This window comes from Kogia breviceps, chromosome 4, assembly GCF_026419965.1.
Source record: "Kogia breviceps isolate mKogBre1 chromosome 4, mKogBre1 haplotype 1, whole genome shotgun sequence".
Classification (NCBI taxonomy): domain Eukaryota; kingdom Metazoa; phylum Chordata; class Mammalia; order Artiodactyla; family Physeteridae; genus Kogia; species Kogia breviceps.
In genome coordinates this window covers 145759045-145771068 of record NC_081313.1, presented here as the reverse complement: position 1 = coordinate 145771068, position 12024 = coordinate 145759045, and the positions used below count along the sequence as shown (strand labels likewise).

The 12024-nt window shown below is 47.2% G+C and overlaps 1 long non-coding RNA gene across 2 annotated transcripts in view; it reads left to right on the top strand.

The window, feature by feature from the left end:
• Positions 1-4962: 4962 nt before the first annotated feature.
• LOC136794077 (uncharacterized) overlaps positions 4963-12024 on the top strand; it is a 58818-nt gene continuing 51756 nt past the window's right edge. The window contains exon 1 of one of the 2 annotated variants that reach the window (XR_010840342.1): positions 4963-5440. This is a non-coding gene — a long non-coding RNA (uncharacterized lncRNA). Of the gene's footprint in view, positions 5445-12024 lie in introns of both variants that reach the window. The other variant, XR_010840343.1, reaches the window with a different exon arrangement.

Sequence of the window (12024 nt, the reverse complement as noted above, 5' to 3'; positions counted from 1 at the left end):
ATATAAGTGAGATCATATGATATTTGTCTTTCTCTTCTGACTTCACTTCGTAAGATAATATCTAGGTCCATCCACGTTGCTGCAAATAGCATTATTTCATTCTTTTTATGGCTGAATAATATTCCATTGTATATATGTACCACATCTTCTTTATCCATTCATCCATCAGTGGACACTTAAGTAGCTTCCACGTCTTGGCTATTGTAAATAGTGCTGCAATGAACATTGGGGTGCATATATCTTTTCTTTCTTTTTTCTTTCTCTTTCCCTTTCTTTCTTTCTTCTTTCCTTCCTTCCTTCTATCTTTTTCTTTCTTTCTTTCTTTCTTTCTTTCTTTCTTTCTTTCTTTCTTTCTTTCTTTCTTTCTTTCTTTCTTTCTTTCTTTCTTTCTTTCTTTCTCTCTTGCTTTCTTTCTTTCTTTCTCTCTCTCTCTTTCTTTCTCCCTCCCTCCCTCCCTCCCTCCCTCCCTCCCTCCCCCTCCCTCCCTCCCTCCCTCCCCTCCCTCCCTCTCTCTCTCTCTCTCTCTCTCTCTCTCTCTCTCTCTCTCTCTCTCTCTCTCTCTCTCTCTCTCTCTCTCTCTCTTTCTTTCTTTCGTTGTCACAAGGCATGTGGGATCTTAGTTCCCTGACCAGAGATGGAACCCATGCCCCCTGCACTGGAAACACGGAGTCGTAACCACTGGACCTCCAGGGAAATCCCAGGGGTGTATGTATATTTTTTAATTAGAGTTTTCTCCGGATCTCTGCCCAGGAGTGGAATTGCGGGACCCTATGGCAGCTGTATATGTTCTCTGCAAGTCTCACATCGATCACCTGCACTCCAATCCTTGCTCTCAACGTCATCTTCGGGGAACCCAACCTGCGACAGGGACCTTGACAAGAAGAAATGGCTGAGGGAAAAGCTACCTGCACAGGGAGGAGATAGAGGCCATCGCCCCTGGGGTGCAGTGGGGAGAGTGGGCAGAGATTTGTCATTTCACCCCCCGATACTCATCTCAGCCCTCCTGGCTGCCCCACTCTAGGTCACCTCGGGATACAGAGGTGACCCGGTTCGAGTCCCTGAGTGTGCAGGAATCTAGGGGCACTAGCGGGTCTGGATACTATTAGTGCAGGGTCTCCCCCACAGCACTGGGGTTATTCGGGGCAGGTCATCCTCTGCTGGGGGCCCCTCCTGGGCACTGTGTGGGGTTCAGCAGCATCCCTGGCCCCACCCATTTTATTCCAGGGGCCCCTCCCCGCCAGTTGTGACAAGCACAGATTTTCCCCAGACATCACCGAAGAACTGGGTGAGGCGGGGGCAGGATGGCCCTGGGGAAGGACAGCTGTGTTGAAGCAACCAGCCTGGCCCAGGGCAAGGTCTGCCCCAATCCCGTCAGCACCTGCATTTAGAACTGCCCCTTCCCTCCCCACCTACCCTGCCCTGCAGTGGTCTCCGAGACATCATCCGCATGTGATAAATCACACCTCAGTTGACTGCTGCCCTCGCTAGAACGTGAGCTCTTTGAGGACAGGGATGCTGTTCCATCCCCAGCACCTAGAAGAGTGTCTGCTGTGTAGTAGATGCTTCCTAAATACTTGCTGAATAAAGGAGTTGAATAAAGGGATGAGTGGATGGATGAATGAAGGTTACAATGGAAGGAGCGGAGAGGTTCCCTTTCTGGTTCTTGGGGGTTGGGAGATCAAGTGAAAGGTCCGTCCTAAATAGGCTGACCAGCGTTCTGGGGTTCCCGGGGACTGAGGGTTTCCCCAGAGTTCCAGCGCTCAAACCTGAGCAGTCCTGGGCAAACTGGGGGCGGGTGTGGGTCACCCTCTCTAAACACAGTAACAATACCAACTGCAATAGCAAGGGCCAATGACCTCTACGGTCTTGCTGACCAGGGACAGTTCTTTACCTGGCGGGGAAGGGTGGGCCGGGGATTGGAATTCTGGTGATCCAGGGCGGGTGAGGAGGGCACACCCCGGGCTTGTGTAGGGGAGTCCAGGAAGGTTCTGGAGGAAGTGACAGTGACACAGGAGGGAGGGAGGAGTCTAAGGAAGGACATCGCACAGGATAACGTGTGTCAATGGCCCTGGGCCCAAGGTCACACCTGACCAGGGCTTGCTTTTTTCTTTTTTCTCATTTACTTTTTCCCACATGGATATGCAATTGTCCTAATGCCATTTATTGAAAAGTCCTTAATTTCCCCACTTTCTGTCATATCAAGTGCTCATATATCTGTTTCTGGACCTTTATGCTTTATACCATAGAGCTATGCATCCCATCCTTGCACCACTAGGGCTGTTTCATCACTATAACTTTATTTTTTATTCATTTATTCTTGGGGCCATGCTGTGCGGCATGTGGGATCTTATCTCCCTGACCAGGGATGGAACCTGCGCCCCCTGCAGTGGGAGCTTGGAGTCTTAATCACTGGACCTCCAGGGAAGTCCCCAGGGCTTGCTGTGACATCCATCGAATGGTGGCGGGTGGGAGCAGCTGTCTGTGAGCCATCCTGTGTAGAAATGCAGGGTGGAGGGGAGGACAGCTGGATCTGGATCAGGAGGGGAAGAGGTGGAGGAGGGAGAGAGGGAGGGCGGGTGAGAGACAGACAGAGAGTTTCCAGAGACAGTAGCTCTGGCCATGTCCTAGGGCACGAACGCTGAAAATAGCTCCTAGTGCCGGGAGCCTTGGAGCGGGAGACTGGGAGCCAGGGTGACTGGCTCTCCTCCCTGGTGTGTGTGTGTGTGGGGGGGTGGCTCTGGGCTTCTCAGTCTGGGAATGGGGTGCACAGAGCAGGGACCCTTCTCTCTGGGACCTCGCGGGCCATCCTTAGCTCACAAAGCTGAGCCACTCCTGGCCCGACGAGTGGGGGGCCTATCCTCCCTGTCCCCTGGGTCATACCCCCTCACACACAGCTTCCCCTTGTGTGCTCCCAGGAACCAAGAGGATCTGTTTTTTAAAGATTTGGGGGAGGGGGTAAGCATACAAACAAGAGCAGAATGGATACTTTTTCAGAATGTGAATGGCTCTGTGTAACCCCACCTCCACCAGGGTAACCAGTCCTGACCTCTAGCACCCTTGACGAGTCAGCCTTGGTCTGGGCTTGCGGACCCACAGAAGCCTCCTCATCCCCTCTTTCAGACCCCGTCTCTCCTTCAGTGTTTTTGTAAGAAGCACCCGGGGAAGTGGGACTGCTAGGCTGTACCGTTGCTAGAACTCCACCTGGGCTCCACCAGGCTCCAGCCCCCTGCCCTGTGCACCTCTCTGACCCTGAGGCACCTCAACTGGTAGGAGCGGCATCACCTTCCCTCCCTGGACTTGTGACACTTAAGGGAGACACCGAAAGGACAAGCGTTTGGCTCCCTGACTGGCAAAGAGCAGGTGCTCAATTGTCATAAGTGTCCGTATCAGTGAGGGTTCCCCAGACAACCAGAATCCATAGGGTGTGTGTGTGTATACACACACACACACACACGTACATATGTACACGCATACAAAAATGTACAGCTGTGTATATATGCAGTATGCATACACACATACACATATAGTGTATACAATACACACATACATACACATATGTATAATGCATAGTTTGTATATATACAGTATGTATACACACATAATATATACAATACACACATACATATACACCATACGTACACACATATAAAATGCATAGTTTGTATATATACAGGATGCACACATACATATAACATGCAATATACACACCTAGGTACATGTATATCATACACATATACACATACAAAGTTATTTAGGTGTGTATATACATACACTATACATATATACACATAATATACACAATACATGCATGTACATACATATAGACACATTCACATCTACATATAAAAGCATATAGCATAAAAATATACATGTACTGTATATATAAATTCATCATATATATACATACATATATATAAGATATGTACACATACATATATACAATATATACCCACACATACACACCTATATGGACATATGCGCCTGTACGTACACATATAAATACATACGCAAGTGTGTATATATATAGTACATAATATATACATATAATACCTATATGACATATGCACATACAGGTATACAACATATAGACACACCTATATATAAATATACACTGTATACATACATATCAGTGTACATATACTGTATATATTCACACACCCATATATCAATATATGGGTGTGTGTATATATACAGCATGTTCACATTTATAATATGTATACTATATATATACACATACATGTATACAATATATACACACAAATATATAGGCTTGTATGTATACTGTATATAGTACACATATACTACAAACGCATGCACATATAAACATGTGTATACATATATATATAACATGTATACACATATACAGATTAATAGGCTTGTATATATTCAGTATTTTTACATATATAATTTTGTTTTAAGGAGTGGACTCATGTGACCTTGAGGCAGGCAAGTCAGGGCAGGACTCTGGGCTGGAGACACAGGGAAGAGCTGATGTCCCAAGCCCACTGGAGGAACAGCACCCTCTTCCTATGGAACCTCATTTTTCTCTCCCGTCCTTCAACTGATGCACGAGGCCCACCCACGCCGAGACATTGACAATCTCCTTTTCGCAAAGAGGACCAATTTCAGTGTGAATCTCTTCTGAAAAATACCTTCCTGGCCACATCTGGAATAATGTTTGTGTTTGCCGGGGCCCCACGCAGTGCGCACATGAGATTAACCATCGCCGTGCTGATGATGACACTTTATTTTCTCCCTTGACCATTGTCACTACTATTCCAGTTAAAATGGCAGTGCCATGAGGGCAGGGCATTTCCTTTTTTGCCAGTACTGAGCGTCCAGGGTCTGGTGCGTAGCACAGGCTAAATACACGGCATTTTTGTGAACAGACGCCGGGATTCCGGCTGTCATATTTAATGAGGAATTATAGTCTTATTTTGGGGCCGGGGGCGGGGTCACGGTACGTCAAGGGCGGGAGTCGAACCCGCCACTCCAGGCCCCGAGGGGTCTCGGGCCGGTGGGGGTGGCCGGGGGCAGCCGAAGACGTGCGTGCGTGCGTGAGAGCGGGCGAGTCCACGGGGCGGGGCGCGCGCGCCGCGAGTGGTTCATCCAGGCCCTCGGCTCATTGTGCTCGCCTCACGCCGGCCCGAGTTCGCGGCAGCGCTGGAGGCCCCGGGCCTGTGACCACAAGGAGTGAGCCGGGGGCCGGACGGGAGCGCGGCGGCGGTGGCGGCTAAGGCCCAGGCCAGGCCCCCTCCCGTCAGCCTCCCGCCCGCCCGCCCTTCTGCCCCGCCTCCGTCAGCGGCGCCGCGGCCCTCTTCCTACCGCCAGACTAGCACGGTGCGGGGGCCGCGCGCGAAGACATGGCAGAGAAGCTGGAGCTGAGGCTGTAGTCGCCCGTGGGGACCGAGCCCGCCGTGTGCCCGTGGCCACTGCCGGTGTACGTAAGTGCCGCCCGTCCCCTCCTCCGGGACCCCCGCCCCTCTTCCCCCAGGGCACGCGCTGAGCCCACCGAGAAACGGAGCGAGTCAAGTCGCCAGACCCTCTTTGGAGCCCCCCTTCCTGCCCCGCCGTGGTTCTCCGCGGCCGCTTGCAGCCCCCGCGTGCAGGGTGGGCAGAGGGGAGCCGGCGCCGGCCGGGGGCGCGGACTCGGCCGCGGGGACCCCCCGCTTCCGAGGGCCGCCCGAGCCTGGCTCCTGTTGGCTCTGCAGGCCTGGGGACCCTGGTCCTGGACTGCCGGCGGGGTGACCCTTCTGTACTTTATGATCTGACATGTAGGCTTTGTTTTTCCTGGTAGTTTATTCTTGGCGCTGTCAACGTGCTTAGTTTTTTGTTTTTTTTTTTTTTTTTAATTTTTGAGGACACGCTTTCCTCCCTCTCTCCAGTTTTTTGTGTTTTTGTTTTGTTTTAGTTAGGCATTTTGTCCCTGTGATCTTTTTTTTTTTTTTTTTTTTTTTTTTTTTTTGCGGTATGCGGGCCTCTCACTGTTGTGGCCTCTCCCATTGCGGAGCACAGGCTCCGGACGCGCAGGCCTAGCGGCCATGGCTCACGGGCTTAGTTGCTCCGCGGCATGTGGGATCTTCCCGGACCAGGGCACGAACCCGTGTCCCCTGCATCGGCAGGCGGATTCTCAACCACTGCGCCACCAGGGAAGCCCCTGTCCCTGTGATCTTGAGTGGCCTTTGGAAAATGACATGCCAAACGGAAATTTACACAGGCGTCCGGTGATTCCAGAAATGCAGGGTGTCCGGCCAGGTGGGCACCGGCGTCTCGTCCCCGGTGGCGGCGTGGTGCGCGTGTTCTTGTCTCAGGGTTTACGCTTGGGCCCCGCAGCCCACCTTCGGGAGGGAAAGCGCAGCGGGCGCCTTGGGCCGGCGCGTTTGTAGCGCCCTTTGGTGCGCTTGGCCTGCAGGGGACCGGCCTCCAGGGGACCCGGCGGGGAAGCCCGCGCGTCCCGCCCCTCGCGCGGGCTCCGTGTGTGTTAGGTTGTGGAAACTGTGTCGCAGCCGTGGGCGGGGTCGGGACGCTGGGACCGCCTGGGAGCCTATGTTGACTCTGGGCCCTGGTTCTCCGCAGTTATCTGAGGTCTGAGGGTTTCCAGCCCGCCACTGCGCACTGGCGCGTTCTATTTTGCTCTTCCTGTGCCCGGAGGCGCGGCTGAGCCTGGGCTCTGGCTGTTCCGGTTGGGTAACTCCGGGTGGCCCGGGTGAGCGGTCTGAGCAGTGGGCAGGGCGCGGAGACATCCCAGGGGAGGTAAACTGAAAGTGGGGAGAACCGTCAGAACTCCAGCTGATCCACTCGCCTCGCCTCCCCGCCCCTCTTACTGCACTTGTCATGTATGGGTTGGCTGGCCGGCGCATTTTTCAAAATGTAATCATTTGTTTATCCTTCGTAGCCGTGAAGCATAGTTCACTTGTTCACAGTTGTAGCAGTTTTGACAGATGATCGTCGTCAGGTGGCAGAGCAATCCTGTCATCCCATTTGCTGCCCTTTGGCGCCAGCTTGCCTCTAGCCTCTTGGCCGCTAATCTCCTCTCTGTCCCTAAGGTTTTGGCTTTTCCAGAAAGTCGGGTAAAGGGAACAACAGCACGTAGCGTTTTGATTCTGGCTGCTTTGGCTCAGCAAAACCTATGCGAGATTCATGCCTGGTTGGTTTGTTGTTGTTGTTGTTGTTTTAAGTATTTATTTATTTAGTTATTTACTTGGCTGTGCCGGGTCTTAGTTGCGGCACATGGGATCTTCATTGCCGTGTGCAGTATCTTTTAATTGCGGTGTGCGGGATCTAGTTCCCTGAGCAGGGATGGACCCCGGGCCCCCTGCATTGGGAGCGCAGAGTCTTAGCCACTGGACCACCAGGGAAGTCCATCATCCCTGTTGTTGCAGGTATGAGACGCCACTCACTTTTCTGGCTGTGTTGTATTCCATTTTCTGTTTGTCCATTCGCCTGCGGGTGGCAGGACTTGTGGGATGTTTCCAGTTTTGAGGGGATCAGGAATCAAGCTGCTGTAAATATCCCAGGGCAGGTTTCCATGTGAACTTGGGTTTTACCTCACTTGAGAAAATACTCAGGAGTGGGACTGGGGTCTGTGCTAAGTGTATGTTTAACAACCCTTCTGCATCTTAGAAATTGGTTATTTTTCAGTAATGGAAGAGCTTAGAAATGGTGGGAAGTAGGGATCAAAGTTCATACTTTTGCATATGGCTATCTAGACACAATATCCATGTCCTACATGCTTCCAGCAGCATTTCTCAAGAAGACTATCCTTTCTCCTCAAAATTGGCTTTGCAGCTCTGTCGAAAAATCAATTGTCCTTATATGTGTGGATATGTTTCTGGGATCTACGTTCTATTTGATTGACTTCTTATATCTGACTCTTGGTTATAATATATTCTTTCACTGATTTCTTTTCACTTGCTCATGTAAATAGTCTCCCAGTAATATAGCCTTACCATTTTACTGGACATACCTAGGTATACCTGAAATGCATTTGATAAATCGATGGAACTTGCACTCAAACTAGGGTTACTGTCCAAAAACACTGAAAATATTGAGGTGTAAACACGATGTCTTCTATAGCCTGCCTGCCTCAACCAAGTGTATGTTAACACATCCCCACAAGGTATTTTGCATGTGTATGGCGCTGTTGAGTCTGGGGAGTATGAGAGTGGTATGTCCTGTCTATCCCAAAAGATGATCATAGGACACAAAGGAAACATTAAGGAAATAGATAGGAAGAGTCAAATGCCAAATATTTCTAATGTGTTTTTAATATTTACATTGAGATAAATAAGCAAATTATTGTAAAATAAAATACAAAAATGTAGAGAATAATTCAAAATGCTCTTTCTGGCCAGATGAACAAGATACTAGGAATAAATAGAGGAATTTTCTGGAACCAGCTTGTCTTTCCATTTTTTTAATCACCATTGAGTGATGGGGTTGTGTTTTATTCAGTCTATTGTACTTGTGGTTGTGAATAAGATGGAACTCCTCTCAAAAAGAGAAATGAGCACAGAATATATGTTGACAGCTTTTCTAAAACATTTTTTCACGTTCTGACTCATTTTTCTTTGTATTGGCATTTCAAGGGATTTTGATTTTTAATTTGACTCTTAAGAAACCTTGATAACTTCAGTGAAATCCCATGAAGATAATATAAACAACTGCAATGGAAAATGAAAAGATGATAATAGCAACCAGCACTGTGATATTTCTTGTCAGTGTTCTTTAGAATTTAAAATAGTAACAAATCCCATATTAATTTGACTTTTTGAACTTTGGCCTTTACTTTGGTGGAAGAAGTTCCTTTCACTTTGCTTATTATCTGTTTGCAATGAAGAACAATTAATGACCATACTTTGATTTGATCATCTTAGAGTAGTATCGAGGGAGGATAGTTATGCAACTATTTATATATCTATGGGTTCAAGGAAGTTTAAAGGCTTTATATTTGAATGCTGTGGAATGTAGCCTCCTTTCCCAGAGGGAAATGAACATATACATGTGTACTTAATGTAGTTTAAAATAAAGCAACACCTGTTGGTAGAGGCATCTTCTATTCCAGGCATGTTTAGGTATAGGGAAGGGGAACAAGAGCTATAAAACATAATTCTTGTCTATAAGGAGTTTACAGTTTAGGGGGGCTGAGGGCACTCCATGACTCAACGAGGATCAGCCTGATGCAGGTGGCTACAAGGTCACCTTTGGATAAACTCTGCTTTAGGAAAGACCAGCCTATTCTTATTCTGTTAAACTCTTTAATGTGGTGTCCAATAAATCTGAATATCAAGCTCAAATGCCACTTTAGAAATGTTTCCAGGGGGGCTAACAGCCAACAAGTTAATATGATTCCTCCACACTTGACACAACTCACCAGAGGTCTTGAATTCGGTGAGCATATGGACCTCCTTTAAGAAAGATCACCATTTAAACTTGGAATGCTAAGTTCTAAGAGAATGAAGTAAGTAATAAGTGATATTCAGGTTCAGAGGTGGAAGAGAAAAGAGGTCTCACCTTGAATAGAACATTATGTTGGATTCTTCAAAGTGGCAAACAATAAGGAGAACACTAACTAACTAAGACTCTGAATAAGTTGAGAATTAAGATGCAAGCCTAAGATGGAGGTCAAAATGTCCCCTAGATTTAAGGGTACACTTAGGCTGAAAGGGAAACTATTGAAAAAGATGTAGAAAATGCTAAATATTTCACAAAAATTTATTAGAACTAATAAAACAACTTAGCAAAGTTTGTTTGCAGAATATGAAATCAACATATACGCATCACTTGCATTTCTGCACATTAACAATGAACCATCCGAAAAAGAAATTAGGAGAACAATTCCATTTACAATAGCATCAAAAAGAATAAAATACTTAGGAAGAAGCTTAACCAAAGACATGATAGACTTGTACACTGAAAACCACAGCGTTATTGAAAGAAATTAAGGAAGACATAAATCAATGGAAAGACATCCCATGTTCATGAACTATTGTTTAAATGTCCATATTACACAAAGCTACCTACAGATTTAATGCTATGCCTATCAAAATCCCCTATTTTTTGCAGAAATAAAAGAAACGACTCCAAACTTGATATGTAACCACAAAGGACCCTCCAAAACCAAAGCAAGCTTGAAGACCTCACACTTTCTTTGCAAATGAAGTGTCCTTGTTATTGTGGGTTAAAAATCCAAAGTCCTAAAAGTCCATAAATTTTCCTCCTACATTTACATTTTGGTTCAGTCTCAGTGACAGGGCTTTCAGTGCCTGGGTGGCATTGAGGGCTCCTTCAATATCTGTAGCTTGGACATCTGTCACTGACATGGTGTGGGTATCTCAGAGCCTGGGCTCTTTTACCAGTTGATCAAGTCCGGCATGAACCATGCTCAGGAGGGCCCCACGCTTGCTTGGTTTCATGCTCTGCTATTTCTGTCTTGAAATTCTTGATGATTTTATCTTTGAACTTACGTTTTGAAAGTAAAGTTTACGGGAGAATAAAATATACCCATGAGCAGAGGAGACATGTGCAATATGTGTGTGTCTACCACAATTCCAGCTGCCGTATTCACATCTAGTTTTTACCCTGCTTATGGTGTGCTTTCCATGACATGCTTATTTGGTACCCATTTGTTTTTTTTTTTTTTTTTTTTTTTTTTTTTTTTTTTTTTTTTTTTTTTTTTTTTTGCGGTATGCGGGCCTCTCACTGTTGTGGCCTCTCCCGTTGCGGAGCACAGGCTCCGGACGCACAGGCCCAGCGGCCATGGCTCACGGGCTCAGTTGCGCCGCGGCATGTGGGATCTTCCCGGACCAGGGCACGAACCCGTGTCTCCTGCATCGGCAGGCGGATTCTCAACCACTGCGCCACCAGGGAAGCCCCATGGTACCCATTTGGAGTCTTACTGAGTTCCACCAGAATTCTGTGCTACTGGTCACATCCAAGACTAAGTCAAGGTGTTAACAGCTTCGCGAGGCCATGCTTTCCATTTGAATCTGAACTTACTGCTAACACAGAAAGAAAGCAGTTGTGTTTTAAGAAACAAGAATGTCCAAGGAATCTTATCATATCCTTTCTTACTCGTGTTACTTCCCAATATTAGCCAAAGACTTCTGCTGAAAAAGATGACATATATGAAAAAGAGAAGAGAGAACAACCCACAGAACCCATTTAGGGCTCACCCTAATCTAGCATGATGTCATCTTATCTCGATTCTATCTGAAAAGAGACTTTACTTGGGCACATTGACAGGTTCCAGGTGAACATGAATTTGGGGAGTACACTATGCACCCCAGTGCAAATACTTTCAACAACACTTTTTGTTTGCAGTTTGAACAAGAGGTGCTCTATTTTCATTTTGCACTGGAGCCCACACACTATGTCACTTTTGACTGTTAGAGCCCATGTGGGAAAAGGGGGTTTCATGAGACAGCCAAGTGAGTCTGTCAACTGAATTCTAGAATTATCCAGACTTACCCACTTTGTTGCAGCAAGTTGGTTCCAGGCAAACCCATGTGAGAGGGGCGTGTCCACAGTGGAGCAGAGAACTTTTGTCTCCTATCACCAGACTCACTCCCAAGATGAAGGAAAGAAGAGCTTAGCAAAGCATGGCCAGTTATTCTCCCCAACTTTGCCCGTCAAGTCGGTCACCTCACCTAGCCAGTGTCAGTGAATATAAGAGCAGGGAGGTTAAAAGTTATACTAATCAAATTCCCTTCCCATGGTGGTACTTACACGATACTAGTATGTGATGTGAGGCTAACAACTTACTAAATACCTGCAAGCCAGATCAGTATCTCATTTCTCTCTACTTCCATGGAAATCAAGGGACCCATAGCTACTGCAGGTTAGAGTGGGTGGTGTGAGATTGGGGGAAGCGTGGTAAGACACATTTTGGTATCAGTAAAATGTTGACCTGTTAAAATATTCAGTTCCAACATTCAATTCGATTTAGGCAAACCCTTAGTTAAGTTTTTGCTGGTTCCGAGCCTATGTAACCTATTTTCTCTCCCTAGTTCCAGCCATTTAACT